This window comes from Moschus berezovskii, chromosome 8 (assembly GCF_049115385.1).
Source record: "Moschus berezovskii isolate FMDL1 chromosome 8, NW_MosBer_1.0, whole genome shotgun sequence".
NCBI lineage: Eukaryota > Metazoa > Chordata > Mammalia > Artiodactyla > Moschidae > Moschus > Moschus berezovskii.
The window spans coordinates 93885679-93897538 of NC_142467.1; the positions used below are offsets into that span (position 1 = coordinate 93885679).

The 11860-nt window shown below is 49.3% G+C and overlaps 1 long non-coding RNA gene across 1 annotated transcript; it reads right to left on the reverse strand.

Annotated features, from left to right (window-relative positions):
• Nucleotides 1-4939: 4939 nt before the first annotated feature.
• On the reverse strand, nucleotides 4940-11026 carry LOC129558016 (uncharacterized). Its single transcript, XR_016038072.1, has 3 exons — nucleotides 9945-11026; nucleotides 6828-6955; nucleotides 4940-5688 (listed from the first exon to the last, which is right to left on the reverse strand). It is a non-coding gene; the product is annotated as an uncharacterized LOC129558016 (long non-coding RNA).
• Between the last annotated feature and the right edge of the window lie 834 nt (nucleotides 11027-11860).

Sequence of the window (11860 nt, forward strand, 5' to 3'; positions counted from 1 at the left end):
CGGGTGTCACGTGCCTGGCGCAGGCCAATCTGAGCGTCCGCCGGGAAGCAGGTCAGTTTGGGCCAAAGTCCGCCTCCCTCTGTCCTCCCTCCCCCGCCAGCCGCTCAGAGCTAATTACCGTAATTGCTGTGGGAGAGCTCCTGTGTGCGCGGTGGCTGAGGCTGGGGGCTGGGCAGGCCCCGAGAGGTTGAGCATGCAGGGCAGAGAAGCAGGACCTTCTTACTTCAGCAACCTCGCCTTTGCCTCCATAATTGTCATCAAAGCGCTCATTAAGCGCCTACTGTGTACACCTACTGTAAGGGAGGAGGGCCAGCTCGCTAGCGGTGGGGGTGGGGAACCCTAGTCTTTTGCTTGGGTATTTCTGGGTTTGCGGGCGCGAATCAGATCAATGGGTTTGATTCCTAAAATTCGTGGTCTCACGGAACTGTTCGATAGCGGTTGGCTGTACTGAATCACACACGAACCCCCACCTCCCACCCACCCTCCACTGTTTCGGTTTCCTTCTATATGAAAAATATGCTCTTGAAGGGAGTATGTACAGACTCAGTTCTGGATAGACAGGTTCGAATCCCATCGTTTCCATTAACCACTCTGAGCCTCTGATTCCCCATCAGTTAAAAAGCAAGTTGGAAAATCCCAGTATCTATTCACGGGGATTTTAAGTATCATTGAGAGAATGTATGGGAGGCACATAGTAAGCATTCAGTAAAAGGAAGCTATTCATCATGGTCCCAGCTTTCAGTTATGGTCTGTGAGACCTTCCAAATGTCATTCGGTGGCTCTGAACTCAGTTTCTTCCATAAATAAAATGAAGGGATTGGATAAGGGACCTCATGGCGAGTTGGCTGCCACTGAAGTTCATTTCTTTGAATAATTCTTTTTAAAAGAGCCCAAATTGGAGGTTTTCACCGTGAAACACTCCTGTGGGCATTTGAGTTTTCCATTCTTCGACCAGCAGATCTCTTAAGTTCCTTCCAGTTCTTTGCTTTGTTCATTCTTTCATCAACAAGCATTAGTTGAGTCCCTGCCGTGTACTGGGCTCTGCTGCGGATTTGAATCCTCAGCCTCATTACAGAGACCAGAGGCTCCACAGACCTACTCTGTCATGGACCACAGGGAATGACCCAGGATCTCAGTGGTCGGGAGGGCATGTATCTGGCCTGCTCTCAGTTTCTCCAGGGCTGGTTTCCGCTCCAGGCCTTTGCACCCTCTGACTGATCAACCCTTGTGTTTTCCTGCACAGATAGCATGGAGGGGCCTCCTGAAACATGCTTATCTCTTCTTGGCCTCAGCTTTGGTGCACTCCCCTCCACCACTGTGGCAGTCAAAATTCTGTTCCCCTCCTCCACGGCCACTAGGACGCTAGGTCAGGCAGTCAGAGCAAGGACAGTTGTGGGGAGGGCTGTATGGGAAATTGTTTCCATACAGTTTCTGAAACATGTCCAAAAGCTGAGAAGGGAGAAGACAGCATTAATTCAGGGTCCTTCCAGGACTCAGGGCTGAAGGGGAAACCAGGCCTTTGGTGACTGGGCTATACTGCTCGACTCAGCAGCCCAAGAACCCCTCTTCAGAGACTGGGGGCTGGTCCCACTCAGGACACAAATACCAGCCACAGAATGTAGCCATACATGTGGGCTCTGGATTCAAATGGCAGCTCTCCCTTCTTCCCTGCCCTGTGTGCTTAGGCCAGCGTCTCAACCTCTATGTCTGCCTCTATCTTGGGGAAAAGAGGCTAAGAGCGGAGAGCTTGGTAGGTTAACGCGAGGATGAGATGAAGCAGAAAGATCCCACAACTAGTAGGAGCTCAGTAAATAGAAAACTGGTCTTGAAAACAGGAGGGTACCAAGAGAGGAGCCATTCAAAGGAGTGGCAGGATGACATACGGTGGAGACATCCAGCCCCAGCCTCACCCTCGGGTGTGACCATGAGCCAGCCATCTGGAGGCTCTGTGCTTCCCTCTCCCCTCATCTTTCAGACAGGGACAAAACTCCAAGTTCCGGCCACCTGGAAGGCAAGGGTGTGAGATCAGAGGAGCTAACCACCTAAGAAGGGTTCTGGAACATTCTGGAAGGCCCACAGCATCCCTCACAAATATCTACTGTGGCCCGATGTTTTCCAGACATTGTGCTTAGTGCTGGGACTAGAAGGAACTACGGGACAGCCAGGGAAAGAGTGCCTGGGAGAGGCCTGGGAAAGCTGGATTCTAGTCCTGGCTGGTTCCCTGACATACTGTGTGAGCCGGAGAAAGTTCCTCTCCCTCTCCAAGCCTCCTCAAAATGAGTCGTAGAGGATCTCTGCAATAGGAAGACCTCCCTTCAGGTCCCTCCTTTGCTCCCTACTTCCTCGGTGTCCTTAGAAGGATCTTGCCACTTCTCTGAGCCTCAGTCTCCACTTCTGAAAAAAGGGGATTCAGTAATTATGCAGCAGGGTGGCTGAGAGAAGTAAATTCGATCATTCATCCATTCACTTAATGGCTGTCAATTCTGAGCACTGGAAAATATGCACTGGCGTAAAAATGGGCAAGATCAGCCGGTCCAGTGGTTAAGAATCTGCCTTGCAATGCAGAGGACGCAAATTCACTCTCTGGTCAGAGAGCTAGGATCCCACATGCAGCGGAGCAGCAGAGCCCACACACCCTGGAGCCTGTGTGCCACGACTAGAGAGTCTGTGCACCATGACAGAAGATCCCATGTGCTGCAACTAAACCCATTGCAAATAAATAAATATTTTTTTAAAAAAAGAATAACACATGGGCAAGTTCCTTGCCCTTATAAAGCTCTGAGCATATAGTTAATGACAGATAAATGAGCACTAGTATCATTGTGATTCGGAGAAGGCAATGGCAAGCCACTCCAGTACTCTTGCCTGGAAAATCCCACGGGTGGAGGAGCCTGGTGGGCTGCAGTCCATGGGGTTGCTAGGGGTCGGACACAACTGAGCGACTTCACTTTCACACATTGGAGAAGGAAATGGCAACCCACTCGTGTTCTTGCCTGGAGAATCCCAGGGACAGGGGAGCCTGGTGGACTTCCATCTATGGGGTCACACAGAGTCGGACACGACTGAAGTGACTTAGCAGCATCATTGTGATTGGACTTCCCAGGTGACTCAGTTGTAAAGAATCTGCCTGTCAATGCAGGAGATGCTGGTTCGATTGCTGGGTTGTTAAGATTCCCTGGAGAAGGAAATGGCAACCCACTCCAGTATTCTCGCCTGGGAAATTCCATGGACAGAGGAGCCTGGCAGGTTACAGTCCATGGGATCACAAAGAGTTGGACACGACTGAGAGACTAAGCACGCAAACACACGCCATGCATTTATTACATATAAAGTGTGCGGTGTTTGACACACGATAGATGCTCAGGAAACCCTAGGTAATATTACTGCAGTAGTTTCCAGTATACATACGGCAAGCTGCTCCCCTTTGTCATGGGGTCTGAAGTTTAAACTGCCTGACCTTTGGGGTGAGTCTCCCTCGAGGGAATGGGGGCGGACTGAGACCTTCATGAGGGCTTCCCCGGTGGCCTCAGGTGGGGAGGGCGACCTGTGTGTGGTCCTGTTTGTGCACACTGTCCCTTCTGGATAAAGGCTTCCATTAATCTCCCCCTGCCTGGGCGTCAGGGTCAGGTTTCGGGGCCCCAGGCAGATGTTGTCCAGAGTAGCCCTGTTTCCTTAATCCTCGGGGCTCCAGAGCCTGTCCTTAGAAGAGAGAACAGCGGGCCCGTTGAGGCCACCATCTGTGCAGTCTTGGTTTGTAAATGCTCATGAGGGTGGCAGGAAGGAGGTCTCTATAGTAACGGCTGAGGAAGGGGCTGTGTGTGCGTGTGCCTCTCTGTGCTTGTGTGTGTGCGTGAGTGTGTGTGTGTGTGTGTGTGTAAGGCAGGGGACAGGGAGGAAGAATCATCCCAGACCCTTAACCCTTACTCCTAAACCTTTATTTCTGCCGTGATGGGCTATTAATTAATTCTCACTGCTGGCTTATTATCCCCAGAGATAATGAGCCACTACTGTTCCTAACTGGAGTCTCCCGGGGAACGTTTTCTAAAAGAGATTCATCCATTTCTGCCCACCTGCACCTGCCTGGGACATATGCAAATGGTGAGGATCCTGGGGACCCAGGGGCCTCAGGCAGAACAAAGGGGGCTCAGCTCCGTGAAGCTGAGATTCCCAGCGAACTGACAAGGGCAGAGCTCCAGTGAGCAAGGGCACAGTAAGTGATTTTTAAATGCCAGCTATGATGAATTCTGGAAGGCAGAACGCAGCCTCCTGAGGTGCCAGTGTTTGCAAGGAAAAGTGGCCCCATCTCTTTGAATGGACCTGTCAGACTGAAAAGCAGGCTCAGAGGGCTAAGAGAAGGAACCAGGGGTCCTGACTCCAAATGTGCAGAGTCCATATTCTCCCCTGACCTTTGCACATGCTGTTTCCCCCATCAGGAATGCACTTCCTGCAACTTCACCTAGCTTGCTCCTCCTCAGCCTAAGGGTTTAGACAGTGGGGCAACCTCCAGGAAGCCCTTCTTGATTTACTCCTCCTTCCTTGGCCTGAATGGGGGCAGGTGACTCCTCTGAGTTCCCACAATGGCCAAGTCTCCTCCATCACAGTTTTGTTCATTTGGAGCTCTAACAGCCTGGGACTGTCTGTCTTAGACGTTTTGTCAAAGATTATGTCTTGTTCTTCCACACATGCTAGTAAGTAAAAAAGAGCATTTTGCAAGTTTTGAATAGAATGTTTCCTTAGATGTTTAAAAAAAAAAAAAAATAGGAGAAGAGACTTCCCTGGTCGTCCAGTGGCTAAGACTCTGAGCTTCCGAAGCAGGGGACCCAGGTTTAATCCCTGGTCAGGGAACTAGATCCCACAAGCTGCAACTGAAGATCTCGCATGCAACTAAGACCTAACAGCCAAATAATTTTTTTTTAAAAGAAGGGAATGTGGAGGGGCAGTGGAGAGGAGCATGGGCTTTGGAACCAAGAGTCAGAGCTATATTCAAATTCCAGTTGTGCCACTTGCTCACTTGCTTTCTGGGTGGCCTTGTGTTAGTTTCTTAGCCACTCTGAGACTCAGTTTCTTCAACTGTAAATTGGGAACAACAATGGTATCTTATGGGGTTGTCCCAAGGCCTTAGAAATACTTGGCATGTAGAATGTTTGGCACAGAACCTGCACAAAGTAAAAGCTTGAGGAGGGAGAGAAGGAAAGGTGGGGGAGGCTTTTCTGTGTGATCTACTCCTGTCCTGAGTGAACAGACCGCTGGACACCTCTCGCTGATTATATCTCCTAATACCACCCTTGGTCATCCTCCAACACATCTATCACGACCTGTTCCCCTGCCCCCAGGGCTTTTACAACAACTGTTCCTTCAGTTCCATGATTATCCTTTAAATTTCTCCACAGCTGCCACTTTATTTTACAAATAAAGTTTTATTGGCACACAGTCACACTCATCCAGTTATATATTCTTCAAGGCTGCTTTTGAGCAACAACAGCAGAGGGGACTAGCCACGAGGGAGACCGGCTGGCTTGCAAAGCTGAAAATATTTACTTTCTGGCCCTTTACAGAAAAGTTTGCTGACTGCTGCGCTATCACAAACCCCTGGTCTGTTTTTTCTGTTTTTTTTTCATAGCAGTCATCACTGTGTGAGGTTATCCTGTTCCTTTATTTCTTTACTTGTTTGTTATCTTCTGCACTAAGCTGAGGGCAAAAAAAAATCATATTAGCTTGGTTTGCTGTTATATTCCCAGTGCCTAGCACATGTGTGTGTGTTACTCGCTCAGTCATGTCTGACTGTTTGTGACCCCATGGACTATAGCCCACCAGGCTCCTCTGTCCATGGCAAGAATACTGGAGTGGATTGCCATTCCCTTCCCTTTGCCAGGGAATCTTCCTGACCCTGGAATCGAACCTGGGTCTCCTGCATTGCAGGCAGATTCTTTGCCGTCTAAACCACCAGGAAAGTAGCTGGTATATAGCAGATAATTTTTAAAAAAAACAAAACTTTTTTTTTTTTTCTGGAGTAGATGAATGTATCAAGTAGGCTTTGGAGGTGAGGTGCAGATCTGGTCATGTCTTTCCAGGATTTTGGAGGAGAGGAGACTTAAGAAATCCTCTAAACAAACCCCTGCTTCCCTGGTGGTTCAGCTGGTAAAGAATCTGCCTGCAATGCAGGAGACCTGGGTTAGATCCCTGGCTTGGGAAGAACCCCTGGAGGAGGGCATGGCAACGCACTCCAGTATTCTTGCCTGAGGATTCCCATGGACAGAGAAGCCTAGGAGGCTGCAGTCCATGAGGTCACAAAGAGTCGGACACAAGTGAGTGACTAAGCACACAAATTGGGGGGGGCAGACCCTGTGTACACTTAGGCACACCCTTGTAGAAAACAGCGATGGGGCCAAGTTTCAGGGTTGAAAGGAAGAGCCTGGAGTCTGACTCATCTTTGTATTACAAAGCCCACCCCTCTGCAAAAGAAATGGAAGATGGGACAACGAAATGTAATGCATGATTCTGAATTGGATCCTGGCTTGGGAAGAAATGCCATTAAAGACAGGACTGGCAATAGCTAGCTAGCAGGAGGCTGCTATATAGCACAGGGAGCTCAGCTCTGTGCTCTGTAATCACTTAGAGGGGTGGGGTGGGAAGGTGGGAGGGAGGCTCAAGAAGAAAGGGATATATGTATACACATGGCTGGCTGATTCACACTGTTGTACAGCAGAAACTAACACAATATTGTAAAGCAATTATATTAAAAAAAAAAAGTAACACACAGGACTGGGACAACTGGTGATACTGGAATGTGGACTTTGGATTAGACAGTGGTAGTGTAACAGTTTTACCTTTTTGGTTGGGATCACTGCATTAAGTTACATAGTAGACTTGATCTTGGGGAATGTGTGCTCAAGTATTTAGGATGAAAGAGCAGTTGTGTCTGCAGCTTACGTGATTGGAACAGAGGCAAAGATATCTGTAGAGAAAAAGACAAAAGAGAAAGTCAGTCAGGCAGTTTAGTCACTCAGTCGTGTCTGACTCTTTGCGACCCCATGAATCACAGCACGCCAGGCCTCCCTGTCCATCACCAACTCCCAGAGTCCACCCAAACCCATGTCCATTGAGTCGGTGATGCCATCCAACCATCTCATCCTCTGTCGTCCCCTTCTCCTCCTGCCCTTAATCTTTCCCACTATCAGAGTCTTTTCCAATGAGTCAGCTCTTTGCATGAGGTGGCCAAAGTATTGGAGCTTAGCTTCAGCATCAGTCCTTCCAATGAACACCCAGGACTGATTTCCTTTAGGATGGACTGGTTTGATCTCCTTGCAGTCCAAGGGACTCTCAAGAGTCTTCTCCAACACCACAGTTCAAAAGCATAAATTATTCTGCACTCAGCTTTCTTTATAGTCCAACTCTCACATCCATACATGACCACTGGAAAAACCATAGCCTTGACTAGACAGACCTTTTTGGACAAAGTAATGTCTCTGCTTTTTAATATGCTAAGTTGGTCATAACTTTCTTTCCAAGGAGTAAACGTCTTTTAATTTCATGGCTGCAATCACCATCTGCAGTGATTTTGTCCCAGAAAAATAAAGTCAGCCACTGTTTCCCCATCTATTTGCCATGAAGTGATGGGACCGGATGCCATGAAAGTAAACATGGCCAAATGTTAACAATGGGTGGATTAATCCAGGTAAAGATGATATGAGAGTTCATTGCACTATTCCTGCAACTTTCCTGTGGGTTTGAATTTCTTTTTAAAAAAAATTTTTTTTTAAGAGGAGAACAAATAAATGAGGTAGCCACCCCCAGACTTCATTCCTGTTTCTTCCTCTTCCTTTCACAGCAGGCTCCATGCTCCGCCTTTGGAGCTGGGAAGTCAGAGCTGTCCTCCACGTGGGAGGCTGAATGGAAGAATTAAGGCAGAGTGTTTCAGCTGCACTCCCACAAGTCATGTAGCTGACAGTGAACTTGTTGAGTATCTACCATGTGTTAGAATTCCCTTCTGCATCCATCCTTATGTTTTTTGTTTTAATGTTTTATTTTTGGCTGTGCTGGATTTTTGTTGCTGTGAGGGCTTTTCTCTAGTTGTGGTGAGCAGGGGCTACTCTTTAGTTGCAGTGCTTGGGCTTCTCATTGTGGTGGTTTCTCTGGTTGCAGGGCATAGGGTCTAGGGTACTCAGGCTTCAGTAGTTGTGGTGCTCAGGCTCAGTAGTTGCAGCTCCCAGGACCTAGAGCACAGGCTCAATAGTTGTGCCTGGGCTTAGTTGCTCTGCAGCATGTGGGATCTTCCCAGACCAGGGATCAAACCTGTGTCTCCTGCATTGGCAGGCAGAATTCTCTACCATTGAGCCACTAGGGGAGCCCCATTCCTATGGGTTTGACTGAACTTTTCCCCAGTGCATGGATGGGGCTAACCCTTGGTTTGGCACTTTGTTGACAAACAGTAGGTGTCTTATCTGATGCCTCTGAATTCACAGGGGATCTCCAGGTAGCTCATTTGTGAGCTCAATTTCCACACAATGAGCAGCTTCCTCAGGGGACGTTCACACTAGGGACAGCACAAGCCGGGACACAAGTCCCTCTGTTTTCACACATAGTACTTCCAAGCATAGTTACATCTTCATGTCTTCCTCCATAAAGGTAGGGTTGGTTGCTGAATTCATGTATGTGTCCCCATTCTCTAATACAAGAAAAGTCTGTTGAGTCAGTACGTGAGTGAACTGTCTTGGAAAACGATCATAGCTACACTATTGGGAAACATATCATGTTCAGACATGATTTCTAGTGCCATGCCAAGCTGCACTGGAGCCTGAGGCAAGAGGAGAAATCAGTGCTGTTGATCATGTCTTTACTTAAAGTTAGGTATTCAGTTCATTGTGGATTTTTTGTATTGATTGCTGGGGGGTTTTTGTAGCCCCTTAAGTTTTGCATCTGAGGCCACTGGCTCCCTCACCCCAGCCCAGTCCTGATTATTTATTTCCAACATGCAATCCCCAAGCATATGATTTAATTCCTCATCTCAGTGCTCTGAGAAGGTACTACCATCATCGTCATTTCACAACTGAGGAAACGGAAGCATGAAGAGGTTTGATTGCACCAGAACACCCACAGCAAGGAGGAGAAAAACGTGAGTTTGAAGCCAGGTTCGTGTGTGTTTTGGCTCAGAGCCAGCTCAGGAAAGCAAAACAATAAACTAAAGTTATGAGTTTGGTTTTGAATCAAGGAACAAAAAGCTCTAGGCTTGCAACCAAGAGTTTGCATGCCTCAACTAAAGATCCCACATGCCGCACTAAGACCAGGAGCAGCCAAATAAATAAATATATATATTTAAAGAATCCTAGCAAGTTATTCGGAGAAGGCAATGGCAAGCCACTCCAGTACTCTTGCCTAGAAAATCCCATGGATGAAGGAGCCTGGTAGGCTGCAGTCTGTGGGGTCGTTAAGGGTTGGACACGACTGAGCGATTTCACTTTCACTTTTCACTTTCACACATTGGAGAAGGAAATGGCAACCCACTCCAGTGTTCTTGCCTGGAGAATCCCAGGGATGGGGGAGCCTGGTGAGCTGCCGTCTATGGGGTCACACAGAGTCGGACACGACTGAAGTGACTTAGCAGCAGCAGCAGCAGCAGCAAGTTATTAGGAGAAGGCAGTGGCAACCCACTCCAGTACTCTTGCCTGGAGAGTCCCATGGACGGAGGAGCCTGGTGGGCTGCAGTCCATGGGGTCACAACGAGTCGAACACGACTGAGCGACTTCACTTTCACTTTTCACTTTCATGCACTGGAGAAGGAAATGGCAACCCACTTCAGTGTTCTTGCCTGGAGAGTCCCAGGGACGGCGGAGCCTTTTGGCTGCTGTCTATGGGGTCGCACAGAGTCGGACACGACTGAAGTGACTTAGCAGCAGCAGCAGCAGCAAGTTATTTTAAAAAAAAAAAATTCTCGGCTTTAATCTCACCTCAGTCCCAGCCTCCCCTGAGCCCTCTAGTCCACAGACTGCAGTTTCCTTATCTGGAACTGGACTTAAATGTTCTTCACCGTGCACTGGTTTTCTCTCTCCTGATTCAGCAATAGCACAAGCTGGAGATGGGGAGAAGCAGATACAGACCAGGGTTCCTGAGCCGACAGGGAGTTCGAGGGGGTTGGGCCCTGGGGGAAGACCCTGAGGAACACAATGAGTGCCCCTTCCCCCTCCTGAAAACCTCTAACCCAGGTTTTGGGCCGATGCCAGACTTTTATTCTGAAGCCGAGGCCACAACCTATGAGGTAATCTTTGGAGTTGCATTCGAGGCGGAGTCCCATTGGCAGGTTGGCGAAGCCCCTCCCCCAGATTCCCGGTGCCCCGCCTTCCCTGAAGCTCATAAAAGCGCAGGTCCCCCGCCTAGGCAGCCACTGGACACCTGCAACTGCCTACAGGACTGAAAGCAGGTGAGGCACAGGGCTGGATGAAGCTGCGTGGGGGGAGGGGTTGGTCTGAGGGACCCGGGTTCCTGTGAATGAGGCTGGTTTGCAGGTCAGGGCATGGACATTTTCCTAATAGGCGAGGAAGACTGTGAAGTTTGACGGTCTGGAAAGCAGAGGTCAGCCGCGCTATCTGGGAGGTAAGTTCTGGAAACATGCCACGAGGTGGGGTGCAGGTATAAGTCCTAGTTAAGACCTCTCCGTGTCTCCCCTACCTAGCGCCAGAAAGTGCGCCTGGAAGAAGAGTGGAGGGGAAAAAACTGTACTGGTTCCCAAGAGGGAGAAGAACAGAGGGGACTGGAGTGACCTGGGGAGGAGGGGAAAGCAAATCAAGTTTCTTCAGCACCGAGGCGAAGAACAGCTCTCCGACGACCACGGAAGGAAATTGCTATTTATTTCAGCACCGAGACTCCGGACAGCGCCGCTCGGGGTCCAGGAAGCTAGCCACAACCTGCTTCAGCACCAGAGCTCCGGACAGCTCCTAGGGATTTCAGGGCCGACTTCATTTCAGAACCAGGACGCTGGATAGCTTCCCTGATACCGGGAAGACCTTGTACTCACGAGGAGGCGGGGCGGAGGGAGGGGGATGGCGGGTGGGGGGGTACAGAGGGTGGCCTGAAGTGTCTGATGTTTCTGGAGACTTGTTCTTCATTTAATGAATCTCTCAACGAATTATTTTTCAGACAAGCAGGTGAGATAAAAGTGCACACACACAAAAATCGAATTTCCAACAGGTGAGATGGCCAATCGGTAGTACGGCGGGGGGGGGGGCGGGGGGGGGAGGGCAGGCGCCTACCAACATGGCATTAGTGTCCTCTTTCCAGACTTCCGTGAGAAGCATACTGCCAAGCGTTTTACATACATTATATCTTGCCTTCTTTGGCCCTGGGACATGAGTTTTTGTTACACTCAGGTGACAGTTGAGGAAACTGAGACCCAAAGAGGGGCAGGGATGTAACAAGCCCAAGAGTGAAGCTGCAAGTCAACCCCACAGCTTCCCAACTCCAAATTCCATGTTTCCAATATAGCTGGGTGGGAGTTGGGCCCTTGGGGATCAGACCCTGCCTCTCTCCAGGAGGACCAGAAATGGATACCAGGAGACAGTGGAGAACAGGTGTCACGGCTTAGCTCAGGTGAGGGGAGATAACTCGGTGGGGATCTAAGACATGGGGCAGCCAGTGGCGAAGAAGACTGGAGCGGTTGTGGTCTAGTGCTGTGTGGAAGACTAGTGATTTTGTTGTTCTGATGTACTATGACAACAAGTCACAGCTTCCTCATAGCGTGGACTCCCATCGACCTCCTCCCAAGATGAACAAGGAAGTGTTGGGGGTGGGCACTCAGGGAGGAATCACTTCCACCCAGGGGTTGGGCTGACTAATGCCATGGAACAAGGGCAGGGGAGGGAACAATATA